Raw genomic sequence first — 19751 nt, forward strand, 5'->3', positions numbered from 1 at the left:
TGCCGCCGGCCGCTCCTCCTCCTCCTCCTCCTCCTCCTCCTCCTCCTCCTCCTCCTCCTCCTCCTCCTCCTCCTGCTCCTCCTCCTCCTGATCGGGCTCCTGGGCTGCCGCCCGGCGCCCCGCCGCCACCGGCCCTGCCACCGCCGGCCATGCCGCTGCCGGTCGCGCCGCTACCGGTCGCGCCGCCCGAGGCCATACCGCCCCCCCCCCGCGTTCGGTGCCGTCACGGGGCCCCCCCGCCCCCCGCCGCCACGCGCCGCGGGGCCTGCCCTGCCCCTCGTGGGAATAAAAATGTTGTTTTTGCAGAGTTACGTTGTTTAAAGGTAAGGAATGGGGTATCGAGGTGTGCTTGCAGCGATAAGAACGCTTAGCAGGCGACCTTGTAAAATGCAGACAACCAGACTCCGTAGAACAATTCGGGGAAAATCACGGTGTTGAGTCAAGTCAGGTAAGTGAAGAACCATTACCGCTTCAACCAGTAAAAAAGTCGAAAGAAATTCGAAATTTAACAGGCCGGCAACTGAAGGCCATGCATTGTCTGGGAAGCATCAGACAGATTGTGAGCCTGGATCACCCCCTCAGTGGGGAAACAGGGGAGGGTCCCGTCATCAAAAAGTATATAAACTGGGTTTTGGAACCAGCAGGGGCGCTCCTGCTCGTGGGACGCCCGCCACTGCGATCGCGAATAAATTCCTGCTTCGCTGAGCTCCTCGCCTGAGCCCAAGTTATTGGCTACGGAGTGTTTCTCACAATTTGGGGGCTCGTCCGGGAGCCAGTCGCCTACTGGGGAGCCCCACCGCCGCAGCAGCAGGAAGGCATGCCCCGCTGATTTCAGCGGTCCTGTGCATCGACGGCGGCGGTTCTGCGGAGAGCTGACAGAGGGCCCGAGACTGATGAAAGAGGCAGGATCCGTGAAGGAGTGGGGAAGGGAAGAAGGCAGGCACTCCGGCTTTGAGAATTGATCCGGTAACTCTGTGCACAGACCAAGGTAAGAAATAGGAAGTATTGCCTTGGGGGTCGGGTGAGACTCTGTGTGCCGTGTGATTGAGACGTACTTTTGTACGGAGCGAGTGTGGAGTCCTGATCCGCGGTTCCGCAGCTCCGCGAGGGGCGCGGCCGGAGACGGACGAAGCGTGAGATAAGGGAGAGAAAGGAAGAGTCTCGGGAAATGTGGTGTATGGTAAGCCCTTGCACGGGGAAGTGCTTGGCAATACACCAGGGAAATTTGGTGTGCGGTAGTCCTCGCACGGACGGGACGCCCGCCACTGCGATCGCGAATAAATTCCTGCTTCGCCGAGCTCCTCGCCTGAGCCCAAGTTATTGGCTACGGAGTGTTTCTCACACCCTCCCCCTCCCTCCCTCGCGCGCCCCCTCCCCTCACGGGAACGCGCGCCCCCCCCTCCCGCTGCCGCTCCCGTTCCTCGCCCCGCCCCGGTCCCGTCCCGGTCCCGCCGCCCTCCCGCTCCCGCCCTCAGGACCCGGCCGCCATAATGAACCCCGGCCCGGCCACCGTAAGCACGGGGCTAGGAGTCACCTCCAGAGCCTCCCCGCGCCGTGGCGCCGACCGCTGGTGTGCCGCAGCACCGCGCCGGGCGTGGGACGGCGCCCCGAGCCCACAGTGCTCGTCAGAAAAGCCCCGCACCGACAACCGATACCCCCGCACCGACAACCAACAGCCCCCACGCCGACAACCAACGCACAAGCAGTGTTTTAGGCCGGATTCGTGGCCCCGTTGGTCCGGGAAGCAGTCGTCACGCTAAATTCTACCCCACGGCAGGGGAACGATGGGCATCGTGACAGATCGCCACCCCAGAAAATAAACACATAAATAAAGAATAAAAACGATAACGGGACATGAATCGTGCCCTTAATAACAGACATTGGGCAGTGAAATCACCGACTTCTGCAACAATACGTGCTCAGGGAACTGACTAAAACCCCTCCTGCATCGGCCATGTAATAGCTAGGCAAACATCACATAATACTTCCCTCCCTCATGTACACCAAACCTATTAAGGCAACCATAGTAGTGTGATAACGTGATTTTTCTCCTCCAGATCAGCGTCAAAGGCAGCTACGCTAGGTTTGCTCATAAGTTCAAACGCTGCTTTATTTATTTATTTGAATGCCATTTTTCTTATTTAGAAGGATTTCCATAGGGTGACAGGCCTTTAATGACACTCACGACTCAGAAACATTTGCCGATGCAGTCAAACGGTGTCTATTAACGCGAGGCACTGAAGTTAATTGGTATTAAAAATGAGCCAAAACGAAAGGCAAGTATCTGCGTGTCCAGCAGAATGACAGCGATCATCACCATTTGATCAATCTTCCCCCCACTCTCTGTTGCAGCTAGGTACAACGAAAAGAGTTTATGAAATCATTACGGGACATTCTTGTAGAAAACTTCCTCAAGCTTGGAAGAAAAAAAAACATTTCAGCTAAGTAAAACAGAAAATAACTGGAAGAAGTGAAGTATGGCGGTGTTGGAAAAGTTGCTTCAAAGACTTGTTTAATTAAAAAGAAGGAAAAAAGCAAGTTCCTACTGCAATCCCATCTTTGTCAAACTGATGGCGGGCACCAGTACGATGTGTTCAGCTAACACAGGCTGGAAGTTGTAACTGCAGCTGTGAAGTTTACCCAGTAAAAAGACTCCGCAAAGCATTCTAGCAGTTCCGATGCAATCACTGCTTCCTGAATTTGTGACTCACGGTTAACACGGCAGTACAGGAAGAAGTCTGGCATTCACTGTGCTCTTACGGTAAAGAATCTGCCCTGCGCACACCATCCCAAGCCAGGTATGCGCTCCTAACAGGAAAGGACGATAGGCTGATAAGTCTCAGCAGAGGGAAAAAGACATCAGAGAACTACTTTATAACAGCAGCACGCGGGCTGCAACCAACGTTCTCTTCCTCTCATCATTTTCATTTCTGTGGACTCCAAGAGAATACACTCCCAACATTTTTCAGCTCTGGAGAACAAACAGCCCAACCAATCTCATTCACTGAACTACAAAACTGGTATTTTCGCTATCTAGTCCGGAAAAGGAGGCGCACGTCTCTAACGTACAGTGTAGAGACCTTGTTAATAGGCAAAGTCTGCATAAAATAGGTGGCCACAGCCTGATTTTCTGACGTTCAGGGCCTTGGGTCACACACCACCACAGCATCAGACTTAATGAAGTCACCAATCTATGTGGGCCTCTCGTTACGCAGGTCACATGTTATGGACCAACCTCTCAAAGGCCAAAAACCAGCACTGATACTGCCGGGCCAACACATATCTGTAGCATCCCATTTCTGGGTGACAACACAATGAATGTTTCCACAAAGTACTCGATGCAACCTAACTACTGTGTTTGGTGATGCAAAGCAAGCCGTGTCAAAGCAGCGTAGCACCCAGGCACATTCCTGGAAGATGTTTTGCTGCTCACGTTGAAGAAAATAGATAAAAAAATCCTGTGCAGTTTGCACTTCTGAGCTCAAGTACCACAGCTATGCACTACAATTGAAGTGGCATCAAAGCTTGTAAGGTTTTGAAGCTTCAGCACTGCCATCCAAAGTCAAGGAGGCTGCATCTATTATCTTGAATTTGCCCCAGCTCAGTCCCCTGAAACAATTCCATAGACACGTACAAGCAACCCTTTTCCCACCCAGATTCTTTGCTTCATCTATTGCACCTCTACCTTGTGTCATATTCTTATTAATCTGCCCCTCAAAAGACTCCCTGGCTCACACAAAGAAGCAACCCAACAAATCCCTGTTCCCAGCCACGTTGCTTTCATGCTTTGGGAAGAGTTAACTGCAACAGCTCTAACTGTGATGCCACCTCACCCCCTCCACCTATGTGAGGTTCTTTGCCTTCTGTCTCCTCCTACGTGTACACCTGCACTAGAACCAGGAAGAATGTGCTTCCTACAATACTCCAAGAGCCTCTTCTGTTTCAGGATGTCATCATTTCAATTCAGGACTGAAAGTATTCCTAGCAAAAACCCAACAGCTAATAGCTAACAGAAGCAGTTGCTGGTGATCAGCTACAAGTAACCTGGAAGTACTGAGGAGTCACAAAAGAGAATTTGCATTACATTTAAGAACAGCATGCAGCTTAGGACCACTGCTTTCACTGACTACACTAAGCCATAAAAAAGAATTGGATTCTTACCTGCCATCACAGCAATTATGGTTTATGTTGCCCCCAAAACACACATGGCAGTACCAGAACTGTGTCAACTAGCTTTAACAGCTTCCCCAGCTATTAAGTACAGTAATTTCTGCTTCCTTTTTTTTCTTGGAGGAATATTCTTTTGTTTCCAGCCTCACTTACTTATTATACACACTGTTAATTAGCAACTATTTCTCCATACTCATAGGGTTATGGAGTCCCTATGACTGGAAAAGACTCTGTACCCTTCAAGATAAAGAACAGCATAAAGGCAGCAACTCGCAAGACTGCTCTAGCTTAAAGCAAAGCTTTCCTCATTGCTCTCATCTCCTTTGACTTGAGTACTGTCATCCTTCTACCAGAGCTTTAAAAACTTCATTACCACGAATGAAGGAAGACCAGAGCAATCAGAGAGGGTAGCAGAGGGTATAACTTAAGGAGCTGTTACTAGGATTTTTTTGTTGTTCCTGGTGGACTATTTTTCTCCTTGCCAGCAAGGAGGGAAAACCAGCAAGTTGTTTTCTCCAAGATTTTTTTTTTTTTAGGTTTAAGAACACGGATTATGTTGTAGCAATTTCTTCGCTGTAAAACGTCAGCTGAGAAGTCTAACAGTAAGAAGGGCAAGGGAAAACTGAATGCTGATGCAGAGAGTGCCAGCAGACATCATCCTCATTCCATGGGATGTTTGTAGCTATGGCAGTTGAAGTCTACACTTCCATATGCTTAACATACCCTATTTATAAGCCGATTTTAGCTGACCTAGCATGTATCAGTAGTACAGTTAGAGCCAGCAGCCTGCAGGAAAAAGTGGGCACAGGTGTTTCCATAGCAAGGCCTGTGAGTGTCTCCCATACATACTTCCAGTCTAAGCAAGCACATGAAAGGCTTGGCTTGTCGCTTACCTAAGGAACCAGGAAAACAAGGGGAAGCTAGATTTTGCTTGTGTCCTAATGCCCATATAAAAATAAAGACAGATGAAATACCCTTACTACCTTGTTAAATTCCATAAGCCGGAAGAGAACGTGCTGCACACAGGTACAAGTAAAATCTCTTGCTGGCAGGTTTGCAGAAACAAATTTTTTATTTACACAGGCAAGTCTATCTTTAGACCCCATTTACCTCTTTACATTTCTCGAATATTTACATGACTTCATGATGCTCCAAGAAGGGAGTGATGAACAAAAAGATTACAGAAACTGTCAAAAGCATAGCAAAAAAAACCCAACCTATCATTGTGCTTTAAAACTTATGAGCTAGAATAATGTAGAAGAAATGTAGTTTTAGCACTTTGGTCCTAACGGTCATGCTCTAGAAGACACTTAAATAGCAGAGGGGATTTCAGAAGTGACCGTATCCAGAGGTTGCCAGTGACAATTCATGAGTGAATCGTAGAGTTCTTCGCTTGTCTCCGTGAATTGTCTGTTCATTTCATCAACATCCAAGTAGAGCTGTGGATCTGAAAATAAAAGCCTGGTAAGTCCAAGTATCAAATCTGAGGCATGCACACAAAAAAACTTCATGTGAAATGGCTAATAAAATGTATTTTAAGCTAAGTGTAATAAGCTATTAGATCTACTAATTTTAGTGAGGTATTTAGTCCTCTAAAATTTTGAGCCTCACAACTCCAACTTTTGGGAATTTGTATATTAGAAGGCTGGGACTAGAATTGTCTTTCAAGATAAAGACAAAGACAATGTTTAAGATAGTAAAGATAACGTTTAAGGATAATCAGCCATGAAACCCTCCCAAGAGTCATTTAATTCACTTCTACGGCAATACACGTTACATAGGATAGTTTCTAAACACTAACACAAAATGCCTCCACGTGAGGAACTTTGCAAACCTTCCAGGACACAAATATGTTTTGTACCGTATTTGTAAGTGCAAGCTGAATCCTCCTTTTGGAATCTGCAACATAAGCTTTTACCTCAGGGTGGAGAACAAAGCTTTTGCATATTACTGAGTTTCTAATATAAAATCTGTTTAGCGGAACCAATACAAAGAACAAAATTCTGTCTTAGACCATTTTCAAATGGGAATGAAGGCACAGGTACAAGAAACCTGCTGCGAAGCATTGACAGTGTCCCGTTTTACTTGATGCGGTCAGTGTATGCTGTATCAGCTTTAAAACCCCAGCTGATTGCAGATCAACCCCACAGAGGTTTGACCTCAGCTGAACTTTCAAGATGTTCTTCATCCAGTAGAGGTTGGCTTGTATTGTTAAAAGGCACAAGGATGGCTAAACTCAAGTGACAATGATAGAACCCTTATTACCGTCAGTAATTAGGTCATCACCGATTGCAGTCATAACTGAAGATTCCTGAAAGACAGAAAAGGCTAAGTTTAATCATAACTCATTTCAGAAAGCATCACAGATTCAAAGTGCTGCAGTCTCAACCCATTCCTTCTTCCTACAACTACAAGGATAGATGGCATTTTATCTACTTATTTTTAGAAGAAAGCCAATATTACAGTACAGGTTGGAAGGGACCTCCGGAGGTCACAACTAATACATTGACCACGATAAGACCACTTACAACAACTGTTTAATTTGCTTTAAGCAAAGCAAATCAGAAGAACAGGAACAGAAGAAGCGTACGCAATTATGCTGTCAAAACTATTCTTTGGTATGCGTGAACAAATAATGGTGTATAAATCACTAATTCTATGGATTTACTATTTAAGCACTTAAATACAAACACCTCTGAATGGAATCTGCTCTTTTAACTTCACACTAAGCAGAAAGCATGTTTTCAACTTCGGATTCTTTTTGCTGATTCACACAAATCTGTACAACATATTATCTGTGAAATATTTTCTTTACAGCAAGCGTGCACTATCTTTACCTCAAAAACAGCTGGAGCCATTAAAGAATCTCCTAAAGAGCAGTCTCCAACAGCTTGCATGCTGTCATAGGGAGCATAGGAGCTGTAGTTGTAGTCAGCGTAAGCATCGTAACTCCGCTGCGAGTAGTAGTTCTGGTAATCTTGGCAATAAGCATTATAGTTGTATGACTGGTACCGCTGCAATTCTGCTTTCAGTCTGAAACATGAGAAGTTGCATACAGTCAGAGAACAAGAGACTGTAAACCCAGTTCTGAACTTAAACAATTTGTCAGCTTACATACTTCAAAGCTTAAAAGGAAGCTTTCCTAAACAGTCACCTAAGTGACAGCTTAAGTCACAGCTCAAAACCTCATTTCTATAGAAGCAAGCATCCTCACCTTTGCCAATACCAGAAGGAATTGTTCTCATGGATTAACTCCAGAGCCTTGACATGGTTACCTGTACACATCAAGTATTTTTAGCGTTGGCATAAGCAAGCTGCTGCTAAGTCTCTGTGCTTTGCTAAAGACTGATTTAAGACCAGAGACATTTATCAAGCACAGCTGCTTTAAAGATGCAGTCTTAACCCTTCTATCTTTTGTTTGGTTAATTAATAGATCTTATTTCCAGAAAGAAGTGAATGGAGTCAGATTATCCATTTCCATTGGTTCTTAAGAAGAAAGGGCCTGCTGATTAGATTTCACTACTTTCCCTTTCAAGATTTTCTCAGGGGCAGCTTCAGACTAATGACAAGAACCAAGACAAGTGCTATCTGTACAAAAACTGAGGTACACTGCATAAAGAACATTCAGATAACCCAGCTGCATATTCAAAAAAAACCGCTGTTTAGACTTGTCTTCACTGATTCTGTACAGGCAGACCTCCTGTGTTTGCAGTGCCCAGTTTCTCTGACTTGAATTGGGGATGCAGAGAAGTGAGTTCTATGCTTTTGGGGAAGAATACAAGCTGAAGGCATTCTGAAATAGCTTCCAAACTCAGCAAACATGAGGGACAAACTAATCCAATGGCTGGGTATTTCAATGCTAAGAGAGCACGGTACTCAGCCATTCAGAAACGTATTACTGATGTGTATTTTAATACCTACATTTGTTTCAATACTGCAAAGCTACACAAGTTCTAATAAAGAGGTAATCCATTGTCTTGTTACTGTAGTAAACAAACAGAAGATACATCATCTTAGGTCTTCTGCTTCCAACTGCACTCTTCCTACATACAGTTGTGTAGGGAAGGAAAATCTGAAAATACTGTTGACGTTCTTCTGGATAGCCGAAGCAAGAAAACATGTTTGTGGCTTATTCCTGTTTTCAAAATAAAACAATATTAATTTAATCAAAAAATTTTGGCAAAGAAGTTTGGACAGTGCTCTCTTGGAGAAGAGCATTTCCATTCTAAAGCAGAAGGAGGCAACATTTGCAGAATTATGCTAGGTAAACAGAAACAGAAGTGTCATTTTTTACTATTTAACAGAACACACAAGCTAACCTCATGAACATACTGAAATTGTTTATATGAAGTCCTGTTTTGTCAGTATCCTGGATCAAAGTTCATCAAATTTGGTATCAATTCTTTAACCGTTCAGAGACCTGAATTGCCTTAAATAAGTGATAGAACTGAGCCGGTAGAGTAAGAAACCCTCTCAGGAAGTGCTAAGCTTTAAACTCCCCATTGCCCTAAGCTCATGAAAAGCAAAGAATAGCATTCTAAACCTGTTCTAGTAATAACGCCTTTGGCTTTCTCCCTGCGTTCCCAATTTTCCCCCCCACTTCTTTCCTGTCAACCCACTGTAAAACTAGTTATGTGCTTCTCTCAAACTAGAGGGAAAGCTCTAAGAACAAGAACTCCCTAGCATATAAAACCACTTGTTGTCCCTTCTACCTTATGCAGGCCCAAACCTGAAAATATTTACCAATGCATTCAGCTTTGCTACTGTTGAGAAACAAGGCTGGTTACAATGGCAGCTAAGCCCAAGTTGCGCTGTCTGGCTAGACTTAACAGTTGGATTCCCCCAGCCATCCTGAAGCAGGTTGATGAATCCAGGGAGTCAAAACATAGGACTTCTGCATTTCTGGTTTTGTAGACTGCATCGTGTGTACAGCCACTACAGCAAGGGCCACAGACTTTCCAAAGGCAGAGCTACAAGAATCTGATTATTTAGAATAACTGTATCAATGCACAACTCCTTGGTTACCTTTTAGAAATTCCTATGCTCAGCCGGATTCCTTTTCCCCCCAGACCTGGCGCGTTCTGGCAGTCTTGCAGTGCCCTCATCTGATCACCTTGCTCACCAAATCTGACATAGGCATACCCTCTACTATTTTCAAAAGGGAGAAAACCAATTCTAGTATGCATAACAGTTACAAAGCTAACGAATTCAGTTTCTGTCTTCTACAAAAAACAGAAGATAGCAGCTACTATAGCTTCTATTACTTAAGCAACCTCTCTGGCATGTGCACGTGCACAGAAAAGGCTTTCACCAAATTAAAAAACTTGGGCCAGAAGCAAAAAGCTTATTCCTTGGTAGCATTAAGATGCAACTCACTGAGAGCCAGCAAAACAATACATTTTAAGTGCTCTCTGCGTAAGTAATCAGATTCCATATTTCTGCATATACAGCAGTTAATCAGTTAGCACTAACCCACTCCTTTTGGAGCCACAAACTTTATTGGTCACAAACACCAAGAGCTGGCTGTAATTATCTGAACCAGTATTAACCGGTACCTCTGAACTCTTCAAACAAAAATATTTTTCAGGTGCTCTTAGAAGAACAACATCAATTGCCTGCAACAATTTGATGGCTTTGCTAAACGGAGCACTGAAAAGCACAGTGGTACAGTTTCTTTTGTAGCCTGTTCAGAAATTATAGCCCCATGCCTACAGCTTCAAATCAGGCCAAGCTTACCAGCCCAACTCTTACAGCTTAAGTTCACTGCACTCGAATGCCTTCAAGACGTGCTTTTAGGAGCCATGGAGAAGAACCCTCTGGTAAGACCACCATTATAAAGTACTGAGTGTTGTTTTACACTTAAAATAGAACTATCTGTTACAGTCATTCATCAGCTTTCCCTAGGCTGCTGCTCTCTCACTACTGAATGTGATCCTGCTCTCAGTTTCCCACTAACTTTTTCCCCCAGCGGTTATGGCCTCTTTTCATCTACGACACTTTTAAGGGACTACACCGTGTTGAAAAATGCTGGTTAACATTTCCTTTTACACAAGGTGCCTCATCGAATTTTCCTGACTAAACCAAACCCCAGAACCTTAACTAGAAGAGGAAGCACACAAACACACACGCCTCCCTGGCCACCATATCTCCCCAAAACATATCTGTTCAGTAACAGACCAACTGTAAGAATACTGCGATTAAAATCAGTATAGCTCTAAACACTGCTTTTGTTCGGGATTACTAGCTAATGTCCTTTCCCTTACCCCTTCTGGAATTAATACTGAATTCTGTACTCCAAAACGCGGTTCTTAAGTCATACAAATGACATTTAACAATCAGAATTTTTCCACACAGTGATCCTCAATAAAAACTTCAATCCTCTACTGCAGTCTTTCAACAAATTAAAGGAATACAAAACTGGCTAATAACTGTTCAGTGATTTTTGGACCTTTGTAGCACTAGAGTAACAGCAGTACACTCTGCAGCATAGTTGCAAGTACGTGGGAATAAGATACTCTCTCTCATCTCTTTTTTTCTCTGAAAAGTGTGAGGCCTCTATTTCACCCTACTAAAGATTTTACCACCAACTGTACTGCTAGCATTGAGACAGTGCAACTTCTGTGCTTGTATGAGATGCAGGACAGGTTCCTTAAGGTGTCGCAATTTTTTGTCTAAACCTAGTGTTGAGATCAAAAAAGGGATTGCTACTAATTGCGTACGTATCAATAACCAGGACAGAAGACATGCTGCATATAGGAATTAAACTTTTTCTAAAGCTCTAGTACATGAACATATCAAATCCCGCAGATTTTTTCTAGTATGGTTTCAGAGGTCTTACTTGATGGACATAAGCGCACAAGTGAAGACAAAAGATACTCTGTTTACCTGAAGTACTGGTTTGGACCCCAAATGGAAAAGCTGGCTTTGCTTGCTCAGGTTCCTTCTCTGATGGTTTAACGAAACTGAAGTTGAACATAGGTTTTGCTGTGCTCTCTTCTTTTGTACGCTCGGACTTCCCAACTGAAAAGCTAGGCTGTGTCTTTGACTCTTCAGTGTCAGCTTTCTTTCCAAACACTAACGGAGCAGCAGTAGTGACAGAATCCTGCTTCTCTTCTGTCCTTCCCAAAGTAAACTGTGAGGCAGCTGCAGACTCTGCACCTGAACACTCTGAGTGAACACCGAATGTAAATGATGGCAAGGCAGCATTTTGTGGACGCAGTCGCAGTACCAAAACCTGAAGAAATAAGTGAATGTCAAGTCCGTAACCCACGGTGTATCTGCAGTACGTGAAGGTTTGAACTACATTCTAGTCCTGATCTTTCCAGTCAAAACTGTTTAACAAACAACCAACCAAACAGTAAAACAAACAAGAAAACCCCATGCTTCCTCTCTACATAAAACTTTTCACAATTGTGTTTTCTGCCCACCACCTGGCTTTAAAAAGTATACGAACTTCTTTGAAAGATCATGTTTTTAGTCTGAACTCCAAATGAACAACGTGTAGGGCATGTAAAGAACAAGCACGTCATTAATGAAAGCTTTTCTCTAAAAAGGATAAACTTATTCTTGGGGAAAAGTGTGGAAACAGATGTTATCTAGGCAATATTCCTACAGGAAAAACGAATAATTTTGCCACACCTCAAAGGAAAAAATAATTGTGCTTAACAGGTAAGAAAATAAAAAAAATCAGAGCAAACCAAAAAATAAATCACAGAATATGCATCCTCGTTTTAATCATTAAGGATTACCTTTGAGCTCTGCTTTGGTGCTTGGCTTTGCACTTTCACAGGCTACACACTTCGTGGCCTCTGCTTTGTTTTGAACCAAGCAGGTCTCCCAATCCCAGCTTCCTTCAGGCTTCTTGAATTTGTCTAAATCCAGAAATTCTCCAGAAGGAGCAGAAAATGCAGATGTACTGCTACTGGTCACAGGTGTTGGACCCTCTGTGAGACAAACAAGACAGTTAACCATCCTGTTTGAACATGAACTATAAAATGAACATTAACTTTTAAATTTGATTTGTCAAATCCCACAGAAATGTTCAAAACTACTCCGCAACTCCCCCCCCCCCGCCCCTGAAGAAAATAAAAGCCACCAAAAAACCCACAAAGAAACAAAGAAACAAACAAAAAAACCAGAGTGGAACTCAAAGCTTCCAAACAACACACAACTCTGTTCAGCACACAAGCTTCTGCTGCTGTTGACCACAGTGTAACCTCCATAAAGAGGCCTGACAGGTGCCTTTTAAAAAAAAGGTGCCTTTTAAGAGAGAAGCAGAAGATAACGCTTCAAATTCAAAACCGGAAAGACAAGAATGGCTCTTCCCTTCCACAGCACACGCAGAAAACTTTTATCCTAGTATTACTTGCATCGCTCTTCCTCTTGACAAGTGCAACGTAACCGTGCAATTCACTGCACCATGGTCACAGTAAACCCCTCATTTCCAAAATTCCTCCTTGCAATGGCAAGAGCCTCAGACAAAGATGCCGACTGACCGCTCAGAGGTTGGAAGTCCAAGAGAATCAACTCTGTCTGAAATCCATTATCTTACCTCATGAAATTTCAGTCTTACCGCACAGGATGATTACAAAAGCCCGGTCTAGTCCATCTTAATTTGTTTCTTCCACGATATATTTGCACAGGTGTTTTTCGATGTAATGGCATGTTAAATGACATTTAGAGTCAAAGTTAGAATTAGAATCGTATTTTAAAAACAATACAACCACGCTCAAAATCAATTACGGTCACACACAATGGGAAACAACCCAGTACTGCCCTGAAGAAGTTACCCAGCGGGTCACTCGCTTTCTTGAAGCCTACCACTGACCTTCATAGGCATCTCTCTGCTTTAGCTTAAGACTAGTTAAGACTACACTGTCTTGAAATCTGGCTTCACATCTCCCCTCAATTACATACAAACGGTGAGTAGAGGCATTTTGGACACATTCTGTAATTTTTTTTACTTATTTTTTGAAAGCGAAAAACACTAATTTTTAACTCTTTCTATGGAGTTGTTATTTTCGCCAGTGAAAAATCACTATGTTGTTTTTAAATTAAGTCACCCACTTCAGCCATCTTCCCTCACCAGCTGCAAAGCCGGGGGTATCTGCATTGATCCAGCTCCGTACTAATACATTTCACAATCAGTTCAATTTATGCGACAGGCTGGAACCTGGGCTGAGACCTCTGAAGTGCCTGTAAACCAATCCTGCAGACAGCCGCTAATCCATCAACCGTACCTGGGAATCGTGTTGCTTAAAATATTCCATATATGCAACGTACTTTTATTCTGTACAAGATTCACAGAGGCTAGGATGGAAACAACAGGAAAAAAAGGACCATACCTGGTTTCTCAGACTGACAGGCTACACATTTGTTATCTTCCGTCTTATTTGGTACAAGGCATATTCCACAGTCCCAAGAGCCTTTCGCCTTCTTAAATTTGTCTCCAAAGCCCAGAGTGGCTGTTGTGTCAGTGCTGCTCGAGGAGGATGTCACTGTCACCGAGCTGTCTGTGACCACTGGTCATGTCAGAGCAGGCATTACTCCCGTTCCAGGTTTTGGTGTCTCACATGCTATACATTTTGTAGCTTCCGGTTTGTTTTGGACAAGACATGTATCACAATCCCACGTTCCAGGTACTGTTTTGAATTTGTCTCCAAAGCCCAGCATCCCTGCTGGGGGCGCTGCTGGCTTTGAGGTGTCGCATTGACTTGAACTTACTGTCTGTTTCATACTCTCAACTGTTGACGCTTTAGTAGCTTGACAAGTTACACATTTGTCCTTTATGTCTTTGTTTTGCAGAAAAGGGTCACATGTATCAGATTGCCAGTGCGATGCTTGTTTAGAAGTCTCTTTACCTGCAGAAAAAGTTGTTATTGCAGGCCTAGTATAAACCACTGTGCTTGTTGTAGGTTGTGCAGACGTAGAAGAGCGTGTTTTCAACAATCCAAAGTCTAGGAAGCAAGAAAAAAAAGTCTTCCTGTTAGCGCAGCACCTCACTACATGTAACTAAGTGACTTTACTAGAGGGCAAAAATTTCAACTCAGGTGCCAATGGTTACAACTAGACATTCAGACCGAGCGCAACAGGAAGTCCCCAGAAATCTTATCTAAACGGATGAAATTTCATCTGCTGCACTGGGTCACAACAGAACATTTCGTTAAAGCTTCATTTAACTCTTTGTTTCCAAGCAAGCTTTAAATCAACATTTTCACTGGTCGATACAAGTACAAACAGACAGTAGCTGACTGAAATCTGACAGTCCAACGTGGAATGGAAATAATACAATTTGATTAAGACGCGATGCCCAATCGAATCAAATTTCTAAAGCTCCTCCTTCCGTAGCAGATGACTCAAATCTACTCCAGTAACTGTACAGAAGTTTGTACTCGGAGCAGCAATCCGTACGGTATTTTCCCACAGATGCTGAATATTAATTAAATAATAAAAACTCAAGACAATTGAACAACTGTCTAATTTTCTATAATCTTTTTCAAAATGCATCGGACACAGGACAACTCCTTATTTAAAAGGTGGCAATTTTAACAGAAAAGACAAGCTACTAATACAGAAAGACTAAAGGAAATGCATCTTAAACAGCAGCTCAAGTTGCTTGTAAATCTACCTTGAACATAGTTGTTTTGTGGTTTGTTGGTTTTTTTTTAGTCAAAAATGAAGTCTTTGAACAATGTGGATTTAGATTCTGCTTCTTTTAAACCGATAAAGAAAGTGAATGTCACTTCACTCAGAGGTCTTCCCTTAAACAAAATGCACAATGTATTTTCTCTCACTTAGCTCTTTCCAGTAGGGAAATGTGCTGCCTTCTTAACAAGTATGTAAGTTAGAAGAAGACTTTTGGGAAAAGATCAAACTCAATAAAGCCCTTTTTCTTAAAAGATATCTTTTCCACAGACACACTTTATGAAACTGTTGAAAACAATTGCAATTGCTTAAAAACAAAATTCAGAAAAGGGTTTTTAACATAAAACACTCCACTTCTGTTTGCAGTTTAAATTTTAATCCACAGGAGCCATTGTAAGCTAAGGCCCAAAGATTCGCAGCTTTCGCCATGTATTTGGAACTGAAGCTCTTTCCTATTCTTTCTTCACCTGGGCTGAAGGTGGGACAGGAGTGTTGAGTTTTACAAACATTTCCTTTTCAATTCCACAAATTGTATTTACTTAAAATGAAACACCGATTATCTGGCTAATTCTCTTAGTACCTCATTTACAATTACATCCTAACACGTAAAGGAGATGCAACCCATCTGCTTTTCATCTTGCAGTTTTACTTCCAGCAACAAACACCACTTAGAATAGAAGGGGGCAGATGCACCCTAACAAACGCAGCGCTTAATGTAATGCTCTCCTACATTCATATTTATAGCAGATACTCTATTAACCATAAGTCGTGTGTTGGTTTTTTTTTAATAAAAAATGCTAACGTATTTTTTGCAGCATCTTTTTAAAAGGAGTTCATTATCTCACCAGGATTTTTTAGAACGTCTAAGACGCTTCCTTCCTTTAAGACGTGGGCAGTGGTGAAGGGACCACCAGCAAAATCTTTGACCTCCTCTTTCTGTGTGTTGATGTTGGTTGAGGTGGTGGTGTCTTTTGAAACAAAAGAAAACAAAAACAGCTTTCACAATGTGACCTAGTTAGAGCAGATTATACTCACTTTTGTTAGAAACAAGAATTTCCAGCTTTCATGCTTCTCACATAAGAATCTTCACAAATTCTACTTACTTTGCAATGCTTTATGATTACAAGCAAAACAAAAAGCAACAAAACAAAACAAAAATTATAAAAGCAGATCTGTCACTGGAAAAATACTGCAGAAGTCCAACACTGCCTGGAATTGCTAGCATGCGCAGACAGGACAGATTGAAGATTTAATAAAGAAAAAAAGGAAAATCAGCACTTCAGATCTGAAGTGCTAAAGTTTCAGTTACCTAGGGTAAGAAAGGGCGTCACTGGAGTACCACTGGGTCCAGAAAGTTCTGCCGATTTTACAACGGGAACACTAAATGTAAACCCAATCTGCTATGAACAAGAGAGGTTTTTCAGATTCTCAAGCCACAGGAACTCCAATCGAATGCACACACAAAACCAAATCTGAAAGCTGCTCTTCACATTTGTAGCACGCATGCTGAATGACAAATTATAAGCCAGAAGCCTACATACTTTTCTCCATCAAGGCAGATTCTGCTTTAGTGTTCTGCAACAGCCTACTAAATGCCTAAGAAAAAAAGTCAAGCTCCTTTATTATTTTACTTACAGAAGACGTAGGTAGCACTTCTGCCTCAGTAGATTTCACAACTGGAGATGAAAACGCAAACTCAGGACTGCTAACAGTACTTGTTGGTTGTATCTGTATTTTCAAAAGAATTAAAGGTTTATATTTAAGAGCAACAACTACTTGAATTCACTACCCAACAGAAGTCCCGCAGTGACGTCGAAAAACCTGATGTTTGAGTTATTTTGCAGATAAAAGTAATAATAAAACACAGGGAAGTTTCCAAGTGGGTATAGGACAATATCTTCAAAACCAAATTCCAGAAACTGAGAGGAAAAGCTGGAGATGCTACTTAGGTCTAAATGCACGGAAAAGCAAGCCAGGAAGCTGAAGAACGGCAAACTCAGCCCAATGATACTCCAAGAACTTCAGCAAACACCTCAACATGTTAAAGCAGCTGTCTACTTCAAACCGTACAAAAAATATTTCAAGTACTCTGGAACAGATTAATGTTTATTTTATTGCAATAATATGCCAATTATTGCACCCTAGGCTCATTCTATGTGAGGCTCATATGACCACGTTACCTCTAATTTAATAACTTAAATAAAGTTGTGGTTTAACCATTGCAGGCAACTAAGCACCACACAGCCACTCGCTCACTCCCTCCAAGTGGAACAGGGAAAAGAACTGGAAATAAAGAAGTAAAGTTGTTAAATTTGAGGTAGCATTAATGACTCATCGCATGTAATGGCTACCTGGAAAGACAAATGCCATAACCCTGTACATACTCCCCACTCCTTCCCCTTCTTTCCCCCAGCATTTATTGCTGAGCACGATGCTAAATGGTGTGGAATATCCCTTCGGTCCTCTGGGCTCCGCTGTCCTGGCTGAGTGCCCTCCCAGCCTCTTGTGCATCCCCGACCTCCTCGCTGGCAGGGCAGCGTGAGACACAGAAAAGGACTTGTCACTGTGTAAGCACTGCTCAGCAACAGCTAAAACACCAGTGCCTTACCAACACTGTTTTGCTCACAAATCTGCAACACAGCATCATCTAGCATCATCTACTACGAAGAAAATTAACTCTACCCCTGCCAAAACCACTATAAATAACGTGGCATAAAGTCCACACCCCCCTTCCCCCGCAGACTTCCACAGCATTTGAAGCAGTTATACAATCACGTTAAATGGGAGTTGGCAGGCTCTAAGACTGAGAGAAGCAGAATCAAAACATTTATGCCTTTTTCCCCAAACTGGCATACAACCCCAATTCATTCAGCTGCGTAGAAACTAATATTTGTTAGTTTCATGAGCACCACAGAAAAAGTCAACTCGCAATAAAGCAGTATACTCATTGTAAACATTATTTATAGCATAAAGATTTACCTTGCCCGCCGCCGTCGCTGCTGCATCTGCCATGCCTGCCGCCTCCGTTGAATTTGCCACGCTTGTCGTTGCCGCTGTTGACTTTGCCTTGTCCTTTGTCATCAGCAGATATGGCATGCCCGCCGCCATTATTGGATATGTCAAGCCTGAGGGCACTGTTGAACATGTTATGCCCGACGTCGCTGTTGTATATATCATGTCCTCCACCTCCTCCTCTGATAGATCTGTCAAGTCCTCCACCTCTGATGGATCTGTCATGCCCTCCACCTCTGATGGATCTGTCATGCCCTCCACCTCTGATGGATTTGCCATGCCCGTCGCAGCTGCTGGAGTTGCCGTGCTCATTGCTGCTGTTGAAACAGCGCTCGGTGACGCTGAGACAGCGCTACTACCAACGAAACTAGAATTGAACTGAGGCAGCGATGCAGCACTGATGGGTAGGGGTATGTTCGGTAGCACTGGTTCCTCCACTTCCTAAAGTTGCAAATTTTAATTTTTCTTATACAAGACATACTACTTTCTCACCCCATCGCACCCAATTTATTAACAAAATTAAATAGAACAAAAATCCATACAAATTAAGAGAAAGCAAGTTTCCAGAAGAAATCCCGATCTCCCCACCTCTGTCTACCACGTCATTTTAATTTATGGCAGGCCTGCTTCCACATTATACTCTATTCAACAACTGTACAGCAAGAACACTGAAAGTTAACTCAAAACCTGTGCAGAACAGAGACGCACAGATCACATTTTTTTTCTTTCTTTTCTATACTTTAGTCATCAAAGCTCTAGAGAAGCATCATCCTTTCTAACTACCCTCGCATGGCTTCAATTAAGAGTACACTCTCAAGACAAGTGAGAAAGTGTTCCTCTTGCAAAATTAGGCAGGATAGCTGCCAAAGTTTCTAAAGTCATTACAGCAGTGAACGTGGAAAAAGGTAATGTTTAAAGAAGCAGGTAGGTTCAACAACCAAACTAAACACAAAAAGCACCAAAGAAAGTCAGACTAGCAGCACTGAAGATTGTGTTCTGGTAAATACAGTCTATACCATGTATCAGGATGCAAATATAAAAATCAGAAGAGAGCCTCTTAACAACTTCAATTTTCATCCCTGCCACTTACTTTATTTGATTACTAAGATTGGATGAGTTATGTTTTAAATGGCATAGAAAATCTGACCAAAATTTGTACAGTACTATCATGATCTACTTAGAAATGACTAGGCAGGGATGTAAGTTGGTACTACTGATATTCAGTGCATCCTGTAGCTTACATCTGTTTCACAGTTTTGATTTGAAAAGTTTATGGAACTTTTGATATTTGGACCATTATTTTATTTGCGTTACAGGAATAAACAACAGTGTTTACGATTTCTTTATATTGCATCATCCAGAAGTCCCATTTAATGATTTGAAACTTAAATTAACTTAAATACTTAATATTAACTTAATATTAATTAAATACTTAATGTTAACGTAAATACTTAAATTAACTTACAGGCAGCTTATATAACATCCAATAAAAGAAAAAATAATCTGAATATTCATGGTCATAGTTTTATGGAATAGATTTTTCCTATTAAAATGAGAAAAAAACTCTCTCACAATGAGTTTGGTGAGTATCAAAAACTGAGTCATCGTTAGCAGACATGCAGAATGCTCTCTTCTACTACTCTTTTTCACACTCTTGGCCTGTATCTTTCTGTATGACTTAAATATGAAACCAAAAATTAAGCTTTTTTTTTCTTTTTATACTTGGCACTCGTTTCAAGTATCATTCCTGTAGAAAAACTATACAAACCTTCACCAAAACTTCTCTTCTTAGGACTCATTCATTCAATTGCTAACGAGAAATGTTATAGTTTGAAGAATCTGAAGAGAAGGTAAGAGAATTAAAAATTTCAAAATTACATAAGCAAAGTTCAGGTATTCAAAGACAGGAAATCAATTGGAGCCTG

At 42.3% G+C, this 19751-nt stretch overlaps 1 long non-coding RNA gene across 1 annotated transcript; it reads left to right on the forward strand.

Annotated features, from left to right (window-relative positions):
* Window positions 1-658: 658 nt before the first annotated feature.
* LOC310890922 lies at window positions 659-19394 on the forward strand. The gene is made up of 2 exons (XR_014577352.1): window positions 659-988; window positions 17899-19394. It is a non-coding gene; the product is annotated as an uncharacterized lncRNA (long non-coding RNA).
* Window positions 19395-19751: the final 357 nt, after the last annotated feature.

The sequence above is a fragment of the Anser anser genome, assembly GCF_964211835.1.
Source record: "Anser anser genome assembly, contig: HAP1_SCAFFOLD_101, whole genome shotgun sequence".
Lineage (NCBI taxonomy): Eukaryota > Metazoa > Chordata > Aves > Anseriformes > Anatidae > Anser > Anser anser.